The sequence below is a fragment of the Martes martes genome (assembly GCF_963455335.1).
Source record: "Martes martes genome assembly, chromosome: 9".
In the NCBI taxonomy this organism is placed as follows: Eukaryota; Metazoa; Chordata; class Mammalia; order Carnivora; family Mustelidae; genus Martes; species Martes martes.
The window spans coordinates 82994808-83014123 of NC_137896.1; the positions used below are offsets into that span (position 1 = coordinate 82994808).

The 19316-nt window shown below is 38.1% G+C and overlaps 1 pseudogene across 1 annotated transcript; it reads left to right on the forward strand.

Moving 5' to 3' along the window:
* Positions 1–855: 855 nt before the first annotated feature.
* On the forward strand, positions 856–18088 carry LOC308349109 (transcription elongation factor A protein-like 8; annotated as a pseudogene). Its single transcript has 2 exons — positions 856–990; positions 17673–18088. The product of its transcript is annotated as a transcription elongation factor A protein-like 8 (transcript).
* The last annotated feature ends 1228 nt before the right edge of the window (positions 18089–19316 follow it).

Consider the following 19316-nt stretch of genomic DNA (forward strand, 5'->3'; position numbering starts at 1 on the left):
TTAAACATTTGAGAAGAAGTGAAGTTGTTATATGACAACTTAAAGGAAAAAGAAGGTAAAGGATCTAAAGCTGGGGAATTTAAAGCCAGCAAAGGATGGTTTGATAATTTTAGGATGAAATTTGGCTTAAAAAAATGTCAAGATACTAGAAGTAGCTTCTGTTGACCAGCAGGCAGCTGATGAATTCAGACATACCATTAAGAAAATCATTGAGGCAAAAGGATATCTGCCTGAACAGGTGTTTTAATGCAGACTAAAGTGCTCTATTCTGGGGAGGGGGGAAAGCCACAAAGGACATTTATTAGTAAGGAAGAGAAGTGAGCACCACAATTTAAGGCAGAAAGTGATAGGCTAACTCTGCTGTTGAATACAGATGCATTCTGCTTTAAAATAGGACTGCCTGCCCTTATCTATAAAGCTGTTAACCCCTGTGCCTTGAAGGGAAAAGATAAACACCAGATGCCAGTCTTTTGGCTGCACACCAAGAAGAACAACTGAGACAATGAGAACCCTTTTTTTGGATTGGTCCTGTCCATGCTTTGTCCCTGAAGTCAGGAAGTACCTTGCCAGTAAGGGACTGCCTTTTAAAGTTCTTTTGATATTGGACAGTGCCCCTTGGCTACCTGGAAGCCCATGGGTTTAAATACCAGAGGCGCTGAAGTGATCTGCTTGCCCCAAACACAATGTCTGTAACTCCACCTTTAGGTCCAGGGGTCATAAGGACCTTTTAGGCTCATTACACATGTTACTTCAAGGAAGGATTGTCAGTGCTGTGGAAGGGAACTCTGATAGAGCATCATGAAAATCTGGAAAGATTACACCATTGAAGATGCCATTGTTGTTATAGAGTAAGCCATGAAAGCTGTGAAGCCTGAAACAATAAATTCCTGCTGGAGAAAATTGTATCCAGATGTTGTGCATAACTTCACAGGATTTATGACGGAGCCAATCAGGGAAATCATGAAAGAGATTGTGGATAGGGCAAAAAAGGTGGGTGGGGGGAGGTAGTGAAGGGTTTCAAGATTCAGATCTTGGAGAAATTCAAGAGCTAATAGACATCACACTGAAGGGATTAACAGAAGACCACTTGATGGAGATGAGTGTTTCTGAATCAGTACAGAAAATGAGTGAGAAGACGTAGAAGAAGCAGTGCCGGAAAACAAACTGATGTCAGATGGTCTTGCAGGAGGAGTCCAGTTCTCAAGATGGCTTTTGACTTCTTTTAGACATAGACCCTTCTATGATATGGGCACTGAAATTAAAGCAAACAATGGAAGATGGATTGGCACAGTATAGAAACGCTTTTAGAGAAATGGAAAAGCAAAAAAGTCAGACAGAAATTACATTGTATTTCCATAAAGTTACACCTAATGTGCCTGCCTCTCTGCCTTCCCTTTCCTTCACCTCTTCCACCTCTGCCACCCCAGGACAGCAGGACCAACCCTGCTACCTCCTCCTCGTCCTCCACATCCTCCTCAGTGTGAAAACAATGAGGATGAAGACTTCATGATCATCTGCTTCCACACAGTGAATTATAAATGGTCATTATGCTGTGCAGCTAATAAACTTATCTGTTGTATATGCGTGTGAGTGTCATGTGAAAATCTATGTGTAGAGTAAGACCTCCATGAGACTTTTTTTGGCATTATTGCCTAAGTATTCATTGTGGAGAACATTGTATAGAAGTGAACAGCCTATCCTTATATAGGCATTAGGTGAGTGATATTTCATATAAAAATAATGTGTTTTTGTGCTATTTTATAACTTTGTTTTCAAAGAATTGCCTTAATGTACAGTATGTCTCTTCATAATTGGAAAAACTGCAATCCTATCATCATAGGTAAGTGGCTTTTTAAAAAATGTAACAAATGAATATGACTTTAATACTGTATGCCATAAAAATTTTATGATGATTCATTCATTAGTGTACAGACTGGGCTACCATGAAATATTTGTATCAATTACACTAGGCTACCATAAAACAAGCAAATCACTGCTTCTTCATTATCAGTGCACAAATCATCATACCTGTAAGTAAATATGAATTTATTTTTCACATTAACTTTTTGTTTTTGATGTCTGTTCTTAGTAATATGTATAACCTCTACAGTGTTTTCTATCATATAAAATGATATTGACATAGGTACTGACAGATGATTCATCTTGCAAACAGATTATGTAAACTTACACTATCAATAAATACAGTACAGTACTATCAGTGTATTTTCTCTTTTCTATGATTTTCTTAAAATTTTCTTTTCTCCATATTATTTTGTTGTAAAAGTGAGTATATAATACATAGAACATACAAAATATGTGTTATATGACCCTTCATGTTATTGGTGAGTCAATAGTAAATCAATAGTAAGCTGTTAGTAGTTAAATTTGGGGGTACTTAAAAGTTACATGGGGAGTCAGTGGCCCTAACTCCTGTGTTGTCTAAGGGTCAACTATATGTATATAGTTGTGTGTGTGTATATAGTGTGTGTGTATATAGTGTTCTAAGGCTTAAATTTACCAGTTTAGTATACAGACTGATGAAAGGATCTAGTGAAGGTCTAGCAAATATCAAAAACTATTCTATACCCCTGAACCTGTGGTACACACTCTTATCTGATCACAGCCCACCTTCTTACTGAGCTTAGATATGACCTCAGAATCCGTCTCAACAGAACTCTTACACCAAGTGATGGGAGTTGACACATGGAATGAAGTCAACTTTCTAGCTCTGGTATAAGTCTTGGGGGTGAGGATATTTATCAGCTCACATATATTTCTCACTTAAGAGCACAGCCCGTTCCTTTTTGTCTGGGATCTCTTCATCTATTAGGTTAAGGTGAAGGAAACAGTAAGGAAGTATATGGAATCTTGTTCTCAAAAGTGTTTCAGTGGAAATGCAGAGCATTTGTCAGAAGTATTAGAGAAGGTGTTTTTGGAAAATGTGTGCTTGTCTGAAGCTCTCCTGGTTAATGCAGATACTGAGAATAAGGGCAGGTGCTAGGCTAAAGAGAACAAAGGGAGAAGATTGAAGGGCTGGGAGGGCATCTGTGTATTCAGTGTTGAAGCATGGATTATCCTGAAAAGAGCCTGACTGGTAACCTGGAGTGGTCATGCAGTGTGGTAGGAGTGTTGTTGTAGAGAGGGTGTTTGCCAGCTGTTTTCCATCTCACTGAAGATGATGGCTCTCAGGCTGGAAGGAAATACAGGATTACTTAAAGGAGGAGCTCCCAGGCCAGCCCATACAGGAAAGCATGTGTTGAGTGGTTAGCATGTAGTAGAAGCTCTTGTGTGGGGGTGCCCATCTGTGGTTAAGTTGGGACCTACAGATTTCCTGCTCTCAAGTAACAGACTGGTGTGGAAGGAGACATCCTCTTAATAGTGAACACTTACATAGTGCCCCTATGGAACTTGTAGGCACTTATATATATTAACTTACTGTCCCCAGTTTACAAATGAGGAACAAAGGCTTGGAGAGGTTCTGAAAATTGCTCAGAATCATACAGTTGGCCGTGATTTATAAGCTACTTAGAGCCAGGATTCCCACCATACAGTTGGGCTCCAGAATCTTGAATCATAATACTGGGCTATCTCTCCAATCCCTCTCTCATTCAGCAGAATGAATTAATCTGAAAAAGAGAAGTATGAAAGAGACAGAACTTTTCTGGGTTACCTAATTTGAGCTCACTGGGTTACAACTGTGGCCACTGAGAAATTCTCACTCATGAGCTATGTGGAGTTTTTCTTTCTTTTCTTTTCTTTCTTTTTTTTTTTTTTTTTGCAAACTTTGAGAGCAGCACTGTGGCTACATCCTATTTGCATCCCCAGTGAAAAGTGTAGTCTTTGATAGGAAGAATGAAAGGTTGAATGAATGAATGATTACTTGAATGTATGCATGTATGAATGTATAATTGGATAGATGTATGCTGGATAGATGTATGTATGTTTACAGTTTTTGTAAGCTTAGTTTTGGAAGATAAACTAGGGCAGGGAAAAGAACCTCTCCAGTTAAGGAGGGACATACCGTTCTATTCCATGGTTGTAGACAATCTGTCTAGGCTTAGCAACAGCCAGAATTCAAGACTGTTCTTTCTAATGAATTAAAAGATCATGTCTTGCTAAGTAAGACCTTATCCATTACTTACTCTCTCCACAAAGATCTCTCACACTTACTTCTTCCATGCCAAGAGTCTGATTCTCTGCTGTGTTCCTCAGCCCTTCTGTATGCACTTTGTATATCTAATATGGACTGCTAATGAATTCTAGTATAAAACGAATTCTGTGAGGTTGCACATTAACCCTTCAGTAGAGGTAATAGTTCATGTCTTATTTCATTCCTTGCTTAGTGTTTTGGTTTGACTCAAAATGGGTATTTGAGAGATACCATTTATATTAAGTAGATTTGAATATTTCCTCCCAATATCCAGCACATGAACCAGTGCTAGGCCCAGAAAGCACCACACCAGGATTATCATAATACCTGCTGCTGACTTTAATTGTTCAGAAAACAGAAATCTGGATTTTGCTGCTGTGATATTAGTCACCCTGTGTAATAATAACTGCATTGATTAACTCATTCTACTGCAGAGAATATAATCTGGGCCTCTTAGTTCTTAATCTTTTGTTAGTTCCTCTAAACCAATATTCTATTGGAGACTAGTTTAAAAAGTATTGGTAAACGATAGCAGTCACGAGAAAACTTGCCGATCGCTAATAAGTTAGAGTCTTCAGGGAAACTATCCAGGGCAGTGGTTCTGAAAATCTAGTCAGTGGGTCACGTGCCATCCTATTCAGCTTGAGTTCTCATTAAAGTGCGTGTTCCTTCTCCTCACAACTACTGAATCAGAATACTTGCAGGCTAGCCCAGGACTCACATTCACCATGTGATACATCGATGGATTTAGGGGACCAGCTGGTCAAATGTTTTCCTACAGTAGAAATCAGGACTAGGGCTAGGCTTTTTCCATAAAAATGGCCTTAGGAGATGACTTTAGTTCCATTCCCTTTAGTTACTTTTTAAAGGGATTTTTTATTTTCATTTGTTACTTTTTATCTTTCTAGACATTTAAAAAAAATTTCTGATCACTTTATTTTGACCTTATTACCAAAGAGAACAATACAGTATAACTGGGGGAAATGAAAAACAGGAGCCAGGAATCTTTCATCACCCACCCATTCCTGTAAAATGACATTTAAAGGGAGTAAAGTAAAGGGTGCCTGGGTGGTGCAGTCGGCTGGGCATCTGACTCTTGGTTTTGGCTTGGGTCATGGGATTGGACCCCCATGTTGGGCTTCTTGCTCAGAGTTTGCTTGACTTTCTCCTGCTCTCTCTGCCCCTTATCTTCACCTCACTCTCTCTCCAAAAAGAAAAAAAAAAAAAAAAGGACTAAAAGAAAAACTCCAATTTGGGCTGGGATGTATATATGTACATAAAAATTGTTTTTATATACATATAAATATAAGTTGTTTTCAATTTGTTAGCCTCATATACTATGATGGACAAAGTACAGGTACAAAGGGGTGCCCTTTAGAAGTTGGCTCACTTAAAATGGGTAATCCTAGATAGAAGTAATTTGGAAAAGAACGTGTTTAGAAAAAACTTTCTGTCTGAACTAGTTTCTTTTTGAATGATGTTTTAATGCCATTTCCCACAGTCCCTTTCCTTTCTTTGATTTTTCCATATGGCTTTTAATGTAAATTCTGAGATGGCTTCTACTCAGAGCAGAATTTGCAGAGAAGCACGACAACCAGTAGTCAGAGGTCTGGGACTGAGAGTCTGAGCCCCTGCTCAGGCTTCTTAGATTTCCCACTCAGGCTCCAAGGGCGTGACTCCTCCCTTTTCCTCATTTTTTAGGCTCTACCTTGCTACTATAGGTGCATAATGAGATGTGTAAGACCTCTCTCCAGGCCTCTATTTTGTCATCAGTATAAAAGCAAAATGTACATTCCATCAAAAACATCATCAAAGGTACTGCAAGCTTATTTTATAAAAAAAGGTATATCTATAATATGCTGATAAACAAGAGTTCCCTTGGATCAAGAGGGTTAAATTTCTGCTAGGAAGATATCAAGACTGACCTGTTGCCTTGTTGAAGCCCATTTTTGCCCCCCCCCCTTCTGCTAGGAAGATATCAAGACTGACCTGTTGCCTTGTTGAAGCCCATTTTTGCCCCCCCCCCCCCTTAGAGACAGTTTCATTTGGGATTAATATATTGGAATCTCAAAACTTGAGGCTTTTTTGGCTAAAAACAGATACTAGAATCCAAGGGTGTAGTGGGTACTCTGAAGAGCAGAGAGATAAAAAGGATTTTCCAAAGTTACATAGCTAATCAGTGGCAGAGCTGTTGAATCAAGTCTTTCAACTCTTGATCCAGTGTTCAACTTAGAGTAGCATCAGAAAGAGGCCTGTCTCTTCTGTTGCAGATCTTTTCTGCATGCTCATTAGCATGGTTGAAAAGTGAAAGAGGCCACAGCTGGATTTCCAGGCATCAATGATTCAGGTTGAGAGGATGGCATCCCTCAGGCAAAAGTGCACCTGGAGTCTTTTTTTTTTTTTTTAGGACAGGCAGCAACATTTTTTAAAGTAAAAATTGGCTGTTACACAAATCATACTATCCTTGCAAATTGCATTAATGCTAAAAAATTAAAATATAGATTTAGTTTGTTTTTCACTTGCATTGCTGTGTGGTTCTCCAGTTAGAAAGTGACAGCCCTTCCAATATTAACTGTGTGCCATTGGTACAGCAACCTACTCTTCTGTGTTGTTTTTTTCTTCATCTTTAAAATGGTCCTAAGATGATCTGCTCTACCTAGTTTCTGACATAGTTGTGTAGAAGAAATGTGGCAACTTTTATGATTATATTTCAAAAACTAGAAGAATTCCTGAATCTGATACAACTGTTACACATTCCAAGATGGCAACGGCCACTGAAAGACTAACGAGGAAATGGAAAAAAAAAAAAAAAGACAAGAATAAGAGAGATGGAACTACCACTCATCCTCCCTTTACAGCTTTTACAAGCTGGCCAGCCATTCTAAAGTCTGCATTTTAGGTGAACAGGTGGGTGAGGTGTCCATACATCATTCTCAGTTGTTTCTTGGGCCACACTTGTTCAAAATTCAAAGTCACATCATCTTTCTAGGATATTTCCTTCCCTCCTTCCCTGTGGTTTGAGTGGAAAGCTCCAGAAAGGTGCAGTGACTACCCAATGATGTAAAATTTTCCAAAGATTAAGAGAGCCAAAGTCAGTCCAGTGAGAAAACAAATAATGAAAATACTAAAATAACATTGAGGGCAGAGGCCCCCATAGAACCTGCCAAAAAGATATGAAGTTTGATTAGAATAATTATTTTAATTGAATTATCATTTTAAATCAATTAAGGGGAAGGATTTCAATGGAAAGATGCCAAGCCCTACGCATGGGATCCATTTGTTGGGCAGCATGTTGGGAGCCTAAATAATTGTACACTCATGCCCTCTTTAATAAACACTCACACACATTCACAAAACCTCTCACAATTGATCTTCACACCCAGGACTGCAGACCTCTTCTCTGCTGAGCCCTGTAATGGGATAACTTAGGATGATTATGTGGTTTAGTAAATATCCATAAATTAAGGATAGTGTTTGAAGGCTGCCAGTAACGACCTCAGTTTCCTAGCATCCCCCAGAGGAGTGAATTAATTCTTCATAAGAGTTTGGGGCAAAGGCAGCAAGGATGGAGAAGATTAGCTCCTTCTATTTCTCCCCTCCCATAATTGGTTACCTTCCTGGTCCCTCCCAGGACACTGGAAGTGTTTCACCAAATCTCTGGGTCTCAACAGTAATGTACTTCGAAAAGGAGGCTGATTACATTGACTGAAATCCATCCTGGCAAAAGACTTTTGCCGCAGCTGGTTCCATTTACATTTTGTATTTTTGGAGCTTGTGCCTGTTCCAGGGAGGGATGGGATAATTGATTTAAATCAAATTATGAAATGTGATACTTTGAATTCCTAAAAACATGTTTCCTGGCACTGCATTCAGCAGTGGAGCCCTCACAGGTACGGAGGAATGGGATGGGCGAGGCTGAGCCTCTCTTTCACTGCACACAAGGGTATGTGTGTGTGTGTGAGAGAGAGAGAGAGAGAGAGGTAGAGAGAGACTGAGAGGGGGAAAGGGAGAGACTGATTTCCACACTCTTCCTTTAGAGATTGGGCTGGGGTCTCTGCCTAAAATCACGAAGAGAGTCTTGTCTCCCCTTGTAGGTGAGAAGCAGCCGTCATATTGCTGCTATACCCCTTGCCAAGTGTGGCCATTGATTTTAATAGTGAGCTTCTTGAGTTGCAGCTCTTTGATCACGGAGCTGAAATTAAAGATGGTACATCCTGTAAATGACAAAGAAAATAGATGGGCGCTTGGGAAAAAATGCTAATAACTTTAAGACTTCACTGTGTCACACGTTCATTTCCATTTGGAAAGACAATTTGCCTCCTAGATTTTAAAAGCTATTTTAGAACAGTTTCAAAATCAAGATCCTTAATGTTGCTTTGCTCCCATCTGTAGCCTAAATTATTTGTAATTAAGTTAAATAGCTTCATATAAATAGTAGACCTATGCAGTTGGGGGAATGATTGTTTCACATACTTCCATGCTTTGTAGAATTGTGAGTAGCAATAGCATCTTTGAAAAGCAGCCCCCAGTCTGTTTGGTGCAGAACTTTGATACAGAATTTTGGAAAATTATTCTTCCTCCAGATATTACCAGTGATTCATTTTAGACCCCAAGTGCTGTGACGTAGCTAGATTTGAATTACATCTGTGTAACTTACTAGTTTGGAACCTTGAGCAAGGTATTTAACCTCTTTGTGCCTCAGTTTCCTTATTTGTAAAATGATGATCATAATAATACCAACCACATGAGATTATGCATAAAGCGTGTAGAACAGTTCCTAGTCTGTAGCAAGCCTGTTATTTCTTTTTTAGTCATTACTGAAGAAATAATAACATCCATCCTGACAATCTACAATTCTTGGAATGCTTCCAGCCATTTATTTGAATGGCTTGTTGAGCCTTGACATTTTCACTCACATGGGTAAGCACTCTTCTTTTCCGGAGACTCAGTCCAGCCCAGGGAGCAGCTTGGGAGGGATAGAAGGTCTTACAGCCTTGCAGGCTACTTTGAACTGTTGGACCTTGGAGTTTTATCTCACTGGAGATGAGGCCCACTGAAAGGGCAGGTCTTTTTGAATCTCTGTCTTGACTGACCTTATAATTACTTATGGGTAAACTGTGAACAAAAATGGAACTCTCAGATCAGGAGTTAATTTCTGAAGACCAGTGCTGAATGTGTCGCCAGGCATTATAACTCATTCAGAAAAGTGTGTGGCTTCTTCCAGCTTCTCCCCAGCATCTGTCCCAGGTTTGGCTCTACAAGGAGTTTTTTCTTTTTAGGTGAGTCAGACTTGATGACACTGTTTCCCTCCTAGGGAAATCCAGACATTTTTGCTCAGGCTTACCTTACAGCTTCACACACTGTCCCCCTCACTTCCCTGGGCCTTGGGAACGCCAAGGAAGTCCAGGAGAAGGCTCAGGAGATGGGATAGGAAAAGATTTATACAACTTTGCCTTTGTGGCAGGAATTCAGTGAAATATGAGGTGGGGGTGCTAATCTAATACTAAACTCTTTTAAGATTGAAGTATCACAAAAAAACTAAGTGCTTAGAGTCACTATTAAAATTAATTTTAACCTTAGTGATATATGCATATAGTTAAAAATCAAATGGTACCTGTTAACATGTAAGAGAAAGAGCAGTCTGTTGTTCCCATTCTTACTTCTGTTCCCCTAGAGAAATCTCTATACTTTAAACTGTTTCTTCTGGTGTTTGTCTACATATTGCTAAAATAATTTTTTTTACTATTTTTTCATTTACCACATTTAGACATTATATGTTGGCTCTTTTTATGCTAATGATTGAGCTTTCTCAAACTAACACCCTTCCTCTTCTTCCAGCCATGCAATATGGTCATATCAAAAATTCTAACTAAATTAATAGACTTTACATTATCACAATGATATAAATATTATCAGTATAGAATTAGTAGTATACTCTGATTCTAATAATTGCCCCATTTTTACACACATATGGATTTCTGTATACTTGTCAGGAGGGGTTACATTTTGTTGTATAACAACACCAAGATACTGTTGGCCCAAAACAACAGAGATTTATTTCTTGCTCTGTTGTGTCTGCTATGGGTTGACAAAGGGGGTGGGGGAGGGACTCTACTCATTAGAGTCCCTAAGGGTCCTTGCCTTTTGGGGCAGCCACTGTCTTGAACCTAGTCAGTCTTCATGTCAGAAAGAAAAGTACTCTGGAGGGCAACAAACCAGCATTTAAATGCTCTGGCCCAGATGTGATGTGCATCACTTTTGCTTACAGTTTGTTAGCCAGAACTACTCACATGACTCCACTAACCGCAAGATGCCCTTGAAGAACAATTCTACCATGGTTCTGAAAGGCAGAGAGCTAAAAATATTTGGAAATACATTTTTATATATTTATAAATAAATAAATTTATTTGATATATATATCAAATAAAAATATTTGAAAAGCATTTAAAATCACCTCTGAATCTTCTCTTAATTTTTCCCTGTTGGTCTTTTATATACAATTATTTGTGTTCCCCGAATGCTTAAATTTGAATTGAAGACCTTCTGCACAGCTGCCACAATGGAGACTTTCTTTTGCCCTTCTCTGCTTAAATGTTTTTTCTTCTTTGTTTATTCCTTTTTGTCAGTAGAGTACTATTTCAGTAGCTTCCTAAGAAAGTATATAGGGGAATTAAAAGATGCAAGAAGTTATAGCTGAGTCTTTCATAGCAGTCTTCCCTGCTCTTACCTTGAAAATAATTTTCAGTTTTGCTGTGTAAAGAATTTTGGGTTGGAAATCACTTCTCACTAAGAATTTTTTTTTGTATTTTTTTAAATTAATTTATTTATTTTAATAAACATATAATGTATTTTTATCCCCAGGGGTACAGGTCTGTGAATCGCCAGGTTTACACCTTTCACAGCACTCATCATAGCCCATACCCTCCCCAATGTCCATATCCCCACCACCCTCTCCCGTCCCCCCTTCCCCCTCACTAAGAATTTTTTAAAGGATTTGTTTATTTATTTTAAAAAAGTGTATGAGCAGGGGGAGGGGCAGAGGGAGAGGGAGAGAATCTCAAGCAGACTCCTTGCTGGGCACAGAGCCGTGACACAGGGCTCGATCCCATGACCCCGAGATCACAATCCAAGCCTAAATCAAGACATAAAGTCAGATACCCAACTAGCTGAGCCACCCAGGTGTTCCCTCATTAAAATTTTTAAAGGAATTATTCCCTTGTCATCTAAAATTTTATTGCTGTTGAGAAGTCTCACATTATTCTGATTCATGTGACTCGGATTTTGCATGTGACCTAGATCTTCTGAGTGCAGTGTTTTTAAGAGTTTTCACTCTTATTCTGAAATTGCATGATGGTGTGCTTTGATATGATCTTTTAAAAATGATGTTTTTCCTCAGTATTCCATGTTCACCTATGGTTCTAAGAACATGGGGCCATCCGAAGATTCATAATTTTAATTTAGAGAAGTTTTCTTGTGTCTTATACTTGATCATTTCCATTGCACTGTTTTTTTGTTTTCTTTTTATGGAACATTTATAAATTAAATATTGGATTAACCATGTTTATCATCCATGTCTCTGTTTCTTTCCTATTGGCCATTACTCTTTTTTTTCTTTTTTTTTTTTTTAGGTTTGCATGATTTTATCTTCTAAATTTTGTCTTGATTTTTTGAAAAGTGGGTTTATCTTAGCTCCTGGGTGGCTCAGTTGGTTAAGTGTCTGCCTTCGGCTCAGGTTATGATCCCAGGGTTCAGGGATCAAGCCCCATATTAGGGTCCTTACTCAGTAGGGAGCCTGCTTCTACCACTCCCTCTGCTTGCTGCTCCCTCTGTTTTGCTCTCTCTCTGTCAAATAAAAAATATTTTTTCAAAAATGTGTTTATCATAATTTTGGTTTCTAAGAACTCTTGTTTTTCTCTGATTGTTCCTCCTCTGTAGCATCCAATTGTTGTTTTATGGATGTGTGATATCTTCTTATCTCCCTGAGGATATTAGTTATAGTTTGTAAAACTTTGTTTTATTCCTGTATTATCTATGTTTCATCCAGGTCTCTTTCACTCTGTTGGTTGGTCTCTTTTATTATGGAGACTTTCCTCAAATCTGGTAATCTCTGAATGTCCATTCCCATTTAGGAATGGGGTTGAAAGCTTTGTAAGCCTGTTAACAGATGAGCTTCACTGTAATGTCATTGTATAGACAGTAGCATTTTCTTTGGAGAAGGCCCACATATCAGCATGTGGATGTCTGGAACTATTCCCCATCTCCAGCAAAGAATCTGACAGCAAGAACTCTGAGAGTGGTGCATATATTTTGTTTGCTGTAGGTGTTCTTGAGACAGGACAAGTAAAGTAGGCTAGTTAACAGGCTTACAAAACTTAATCCTCCAGTTTTTACTTCCTCATCCTACCTATCCCTTTACTATGGCTGGAATCTCTCTAGTGTATTCCTTTTAGAAGGACACACAGTCAGGGTGCCTGGATGGCTCAGTGGGTTAGGTCTCTGCCCTCAACTCGGATCATGATCTCAGGGTCCTGGGATCGAGTCCTGGGTCGGGCTCTCTGCTTGGCGGGGAGCTTGCTTCCCCCTCTCTCTCTGCCTGCCTCTGTGCCTACTTGTGATCTCTGTCTGTCAAATAAATAAATAAATAAATAAATAAATAAAATCTTTAAAAAAAAAAAAAAAGGACACACAGTCTTTTGGCCGGGGGATTATGAGGTGTGAGGCAAAAGATTTAGATAGGCAACTAATTTATATGCATATTTTTTACCCTTCCCCATCCCTGAAATCTCTATTTGTTTATTTATTTTATTTATTTATTTTTTATGTTATGTTAGTCACCATACAGCACATCATTAGTTTTTGATGTAGTGTTCCATGATTCATTGTTGAAATCTCTATTTAGACTTGAGCTTTACCTGGGCCTTATACAATACCCAGCACTGTTAGTTCATGGGCCTCTTAAGGATTCTGTAAGGGATCATCTCTCTCTTCACATTGTTGTAGCTCCCTTTGCAAGGATGTCTTGTTCTAACTTTTCCCACTCAACTAGATTGGTCACCACTTCTCCTTGATATGTTTTCTTTCTAAAAATATATTAAATTTCTCATCTGCTGGTATCTCCTCTCCATCTTTCTTGTCCTAAGGACTTATATTGTTTTTATTCCTTAATCATTATTTTAATGGGGACTCAGGAAGAAGAAAGGTTAAATGTTTGTGGTCAAGATGCCATATTTAACTGGAAATCTCTTTAATAAAATAACTTCATAGCTTTGGTGCCAGATTGCTCACCTTCCCATATTGTTCAAAACCGTTTTTTCTCTAGGCACTCTGAGCCCCAAGCAAGAAAAGTCAGCCCTTTCTCAGGAGAATTTAAAATCCTAGACTTGAGACTATGGCAAGGGTAGCATTGCTTAGTTGTTTTAAAGCATGGGTGTCAACTGAGAAGGCTTGGGTTTGCATTTCAGTTCCATTGCTTTCCAACTGTGTGACCCTGGCAAGTTTCTTATTCTTTCTAAGTCTGCTTTCTCAGTTATAACATATGGGCAATCATAGTGCCCACCTCCTAGGGTTGGTATAAGAATTAAAGAAGATAATACATGACCTGTAAAGTACATAGCATGGTGCCTAGCACATAAAAGTATGCAAGGATAGTAGTCCTTATTATCCTTATTTGAAATATTAGTATTTCTGGTTGTATTGTGCCTAAAATAAAAATTTGTAGCTCATTTCAGAATTCTCAAAAAATTGCAGGCTGAATCTGTGACTTCAGATCACTCTCAGCAAGCACTGCTCTTGAATCTGAGTTTAGTTCATTTTCTAGAATCTGTATTCTGTCCTGTTTAGGTAGTAAGCTTACTTTCACTGGCAAGTTTAATTTAATACTTAGTGATCTTTCAAGCTCAGAAAGGCTGAGCCATATCCCAAAAGGTTGAAGTTAGTGTCAGCCCATAGTTTAGAGCAGATGTTGGCAAACTTTTCCTGTAAACAACCAAATAATAAATATTTTAGTTTTCTATACAGTCTCTTTCTTAGCTATTTGTTTCTGCCATTAGAGTGTGAAAGCCTCCATAGACAACATATAAACAAATGGGCCTGGCTATGTTCTAATGAAACTTTATCTACAAAAAATGGTGGCAGTTGGGTTTAGCTGTTAGTTATTGTTTGACAGTCCCTGGCCCAAGGCATAGTGGGGAAGAGAGGGAGGCAGGGAAGGTGTAATCAAACGAAAAAAAGCTCACTTTTTGGTGAGTCAGACACTGTACCAGGTTGAGTTGTCACACAAAGAAAACTTTTTTTTGCAGCAAATCAGGAGATCAAGGGAAATGGCTCCCCAAAACTGTGACTCCCTGAGCAAGGGCACTTGGGTTCTTTTTAAATGAATATTTGGATAGGGAAACCTTGTCATTGGATATAGAGGCAGACTTAAGGTTTCACAGGCACCTTAAGGAAACATGCCTATACACACATTGTATGTTATATAAATGAGGCTTGTACTCCTCCTTGGGCTTAGATTTTAGTATTATAATGAAGTAAAAGTAATTGTTGGTCAACCTAGAGGTCACTCCATGGTCTATCTGCAAGCATGAGTCAGGGGTTAAACTCAAACTGGTTTCAGTGCTCTGGGCTGGCTGGAGGTCTTGTCAGGGCAGTCGCTATTGCTAGAGTGCTGGTTTTACTTTCCATCTGCCTGAGTTAAGAGGTAAACTGGAAAGAAGAGCTTAAGAAAAAATGTAGGACAAAGGTTGGTGAGTATAAGCAGGTGGGCAGGTTTTGGGGTCTAGATGGTGACAGAGTGTGGAGAAGAGAAGGAAACAGAAATATACCTATGAAGAAAGAAACCTTACCTCTTGAAAGCAATTTGGTTATTTAAAGAAAGCTTAAGAACGCCTACTTTCATGAAATGCCCCTACTTCTCTATCTTGTTGCCTTCTAAGGGGTGACCCTTGGGAAAAATAAAATGAAGGAAACCTTTTTTTTTTTTTTTGTTAAAGTTTTTATTTAAATTCCAGTTAGTTAACATACAGTGTAATGTTACTTTCAGGTATACAGTACAATGATTCAGCACTGAAAGAAATACTTTTGAGCTGCAATATAAGGATCTTCATGCTTTTCTCTTTTCCTTCGCATTCTCCTTTGACACCTCTTCCTTTGGTTAGTGACTTCAAACTTCTTCCCCTCTTCCTAGCAGAGTCCATTAATATGAAAGGATAAATTACAAGTAATAGTTTGGATTATGACTCCTTCTAAGGAATTCGTACTTTAAAAAATAAAATGAAAGAACATGATATTTCCTCTTAAGAAATAGTTTTGTTTCTGTTATTTTGTAATGTATGCAATGGACACACCTCATTTCTGAGCCTCACCCCATCTATAATCCTGTCTGGGGGTGTGGTTCGAAGATTGGGTGGGGATCCTGGTTTCTGTGCAAATATTACTTGGAAATAAAAACAATGCTTCAGTAATTTCAGTTGTTTTGAAATGATCATGTCAAAATATCCTTTTTCATCAAAAACATAAGCTCAACTTTCTAACAGTGATTTCATTGGATAACCCCAGGGGAATATACTCCAATAGAAAAAATAACTACACACAAAAAATCTTAAACTTTTTGGTAATCATATTAATGGTGATAGTGCTGATATTGCTATCCTGCTGTTGTGTGTATATGGAATAATGCAAATGAGATTTTATTTTGGTTTGTTTTAAGTTGACATTTTCATAGTAGTTTATTTAAAGAAATAATGATGAAATCAATGAGATAAAGTAAAAATCCCGTAGTCCTGAATTTGAATCAGAGGAATCAATGTAAAACTATAATATTCTTTCTTTTTAAAAAAAGACATATTTTCAAAAAAGATTTGGAAATAATAATTACCCCAGTATCAATGTGTACCCCATGCATCTGGAGTCTGTTCACTAAATACCATTTCTTACCAAGGGATGACATTTCCTTAGAGAAATGGATAATTCCATGCATGGGGAAAGAAATGTATAGGATTAGCCAGGAATATCTTGTTAGACCAGATAGTAAGAAGACTCTCAATAATATGTGGATTATTTTAAAAAAGACTCAGGACATAATTTAAATAAACTACTTAGAAAAGATGGAACAATTTTAAGCACTAATAAAGACTGAATGCAGTTGATTTAAAGACACAGAATATGTTTAAATCCATGGGTTCATAATGGTACTTGGTATGTGCGAGCACACACACACACACACACACAAATACCCTCAATGCCTTACTGGTTGTCTTTGGAGATTACTAGGAAGCTGCCTTATATTAAAAACTGGTAAGTAGAGAGAAAGAGTCTAGCATGTATCCTGCTGTTCCTAACGATAACCAGGTAATGATAAGAAGTTTTTCTTTATAAGAATGTTTCAGTTAATAAAAAAAGAAGAAATGGTAGAATTAGATTAGAAAATCATAATTTTTACAAAATGGATGAGTCCGCAAACCTTTTCTGTAAAAGACCAGGTAGCAAATACTTTAGGCTTTGTGGGCCCTATAGTCTCTATTGTAGCTATTCAAGTCTGCAGTGGAGTGTGGAAGCAGCCATTGACACTATGTAAACTAATGGACGTGATTGTGTTTCAGTAAACTTTATGTATAAAAGCAGGGTACACTGGTTGGATTTTGTCCATAGTTTGTAGTTTGCAGACCCTTGATCTGGGTAGTGATCATGTGTATCTGATAACATCACAATGAAAAAGATGATCAGGTTTTATGCCTCCTAATGGAGGTACACAGTTTTATCTTGGAAAAAGAGAAAAGAAAATTAAACCAGTATCTGATCAAGCATCTGGATTTAATGACCAATTTTCAGAGAATAAAAGGAACAGAGGAACATATTAAACAACCTAGGGAGAAGCAATCAACAAAATCTAGACTCTGGGAAACTCTAGAGAACAACTGATTTCTTTCTTTCTTTCTTTCTTTCTTTCTTTCTTTCTTTCTTTCTTTCTTTCTTTCTTTCTTTCAGATTTTATTTTTTTGAGAGAGAAAGAGAACACGAGTAGGAGGAGGAGCAGAGGGAGAAGCAGACTCTCCACTGAGCAGGGAGGCTGATATGGGACATAGTCCCAGGACCCTGGGATCATGACCTGAGCCAAAGTCAGATGCCTAACTGACTGAGCCACCCATGTTCCCCAAGAACAACTGATTTCTTAAATAAATTTTTTTAAAAATTTCAAGAGGAAAACTAATATGGAGGAGTAACCAATAGGTTAAAAATGACTTAAGAAGTATATCAGCTAGGGGCACCTGGGTGGCTCAATTGGTTAAGCAACTGCCTTCGGCTCAGGTCATGATCCTGGAGTCCCGGGATCGAGTCCCACATCGGGCTCCCTGCTCGGTGGGGAGTCTGCTTCTCCCTCTGACCCTCCCCCTTCTCATGCTCTCTCTCTCCCTCTCATTCTCTCTCTCTCAAATAAATAAATAAAATCTTAATAAAAAAAAAGATATATATCAACTAGCTTATAGTCCAGTCCCTATTTCCTTATAACAACTCTATATTGCTGGAGGGGGAGAAAAGTGCCCCGATCATTTCAGGATTAATTTATTCAAAAGAAATAACAGAAAAGTACTCAACAAGCAAAAAGTCTTGTAAAGAAAATGAGGGGAAACCACAGAACATGCCAGAGATGGAGGCAGACCCTCCTTCAGAAGATGTACCACAAGAGGCAGAAGAAGTCCTTAACCTTCCGAAGGTGTAAGCCAGGAAACAGAAGGAAACCTTAGAGGAGGGCTGACCCTGCCTCACCAGGGGTTTAAGGAGGAACTCCTGTGAGGCATTTGGACCCTGAAGAAATGGTAAAAGGAGTAGCTAAGTCGAAAAAGCTTGGGAAAGAGATGAGAATAAGAAGGAAATTTGTGATGATGCATTTGGGAGCAAAGACATTCATGCAGCAGCCCTTATCCTGTGTGTTTTAGGCATTGAATTCTTTTTTTTTTTTTGGTCTGATATTGAAATCCTTTCCCTCCTTTCTTTCTATTAGTATTTTCTGATGTATCTTTGACCTTTGTTTGACTTTTAATCATCTGGTGGAATTTTGTTTTAGATCATTTCCTTGTTACTAGCATCTCCCTGGGTTCTATATTTGAGCCCTTATGCAGGTCTGTTTAATTGGAAAGTTTTACATATATACATGAAAATATAGTCATTCTATATTGTAAAGTAAGACATAACAGGTTACAAAGCAGTATATTTAGTATCAGCTCACATAGGTAGGATTAAATCTCAAATTGTATGTATGCGTACATGTGTGTATGCATACATATGTATATCAAAAGCTTGACTGCTTATTTCTTTGTGGTGTGAGCTTTTTTCTTTTTGCTTATATATATTTTTTCATGAATATATGTCATGTCACACACAAAGAGTTAAAGTTTTATAATTAATAGTTGAATAATTTGCAACCAGCTTATAAGGGTGATGGAGGGGGCACCTAAATTTTTCAATAGGATAAGTATAAAAAAAAAATATAAGCCTCAAATTCTAGATCTCTTAGCCAGGGGAGTAAAACTGGCTATTATCACAGATTTTAAAAAATATCAAATAATTTCAGTGGGTAGATGTGGTAGTTTCCCTATAAAGATGATTACCCATAATTTCTCTGGCCTCTAAACAATCATGTCCTCCTCCTTTTGAGCCTGGATTGATTCTAACTTACTTTGAACAGCAGAATATGGTAGAAATGACATTGTCCTGGGCTTGTCTTAGGCAGTTTGATATCATCTGCTTTTGCCGTCATGGGACTCTGCGCCACTAGGTAAAGAGATACAGCTAACCTCTTGGATTGAACACATGTGGGGAGAGAAGGAGGTCCCAGCCTTCTAGACATTCTCATCAAGACTTTCAGCATAAGAGTAAAGCCGTGGTTATTTCCAGTCCAGTCAAGATGCCGCCTGCCTATAGCTATGTGAACCATGAGAAGAATCCCAACAAACGTTGGCTTCTTAACTTATTATGGAATTAACCTTCATGATTGAAATCCTTCTCAATCTTTCAGGTCAAGTTCAAAGTCTCTCTCCCTGTGTAGCATTCCTGGATGCTCTCTAACTAAATAATAATTACAACAAATATAATAATGAAATGCAAAGAAAGAATTTTCATGTCTTTATGTTTTATCTTCTGGTTGGTTATGGATTTTTATTTCTTTGGAGAT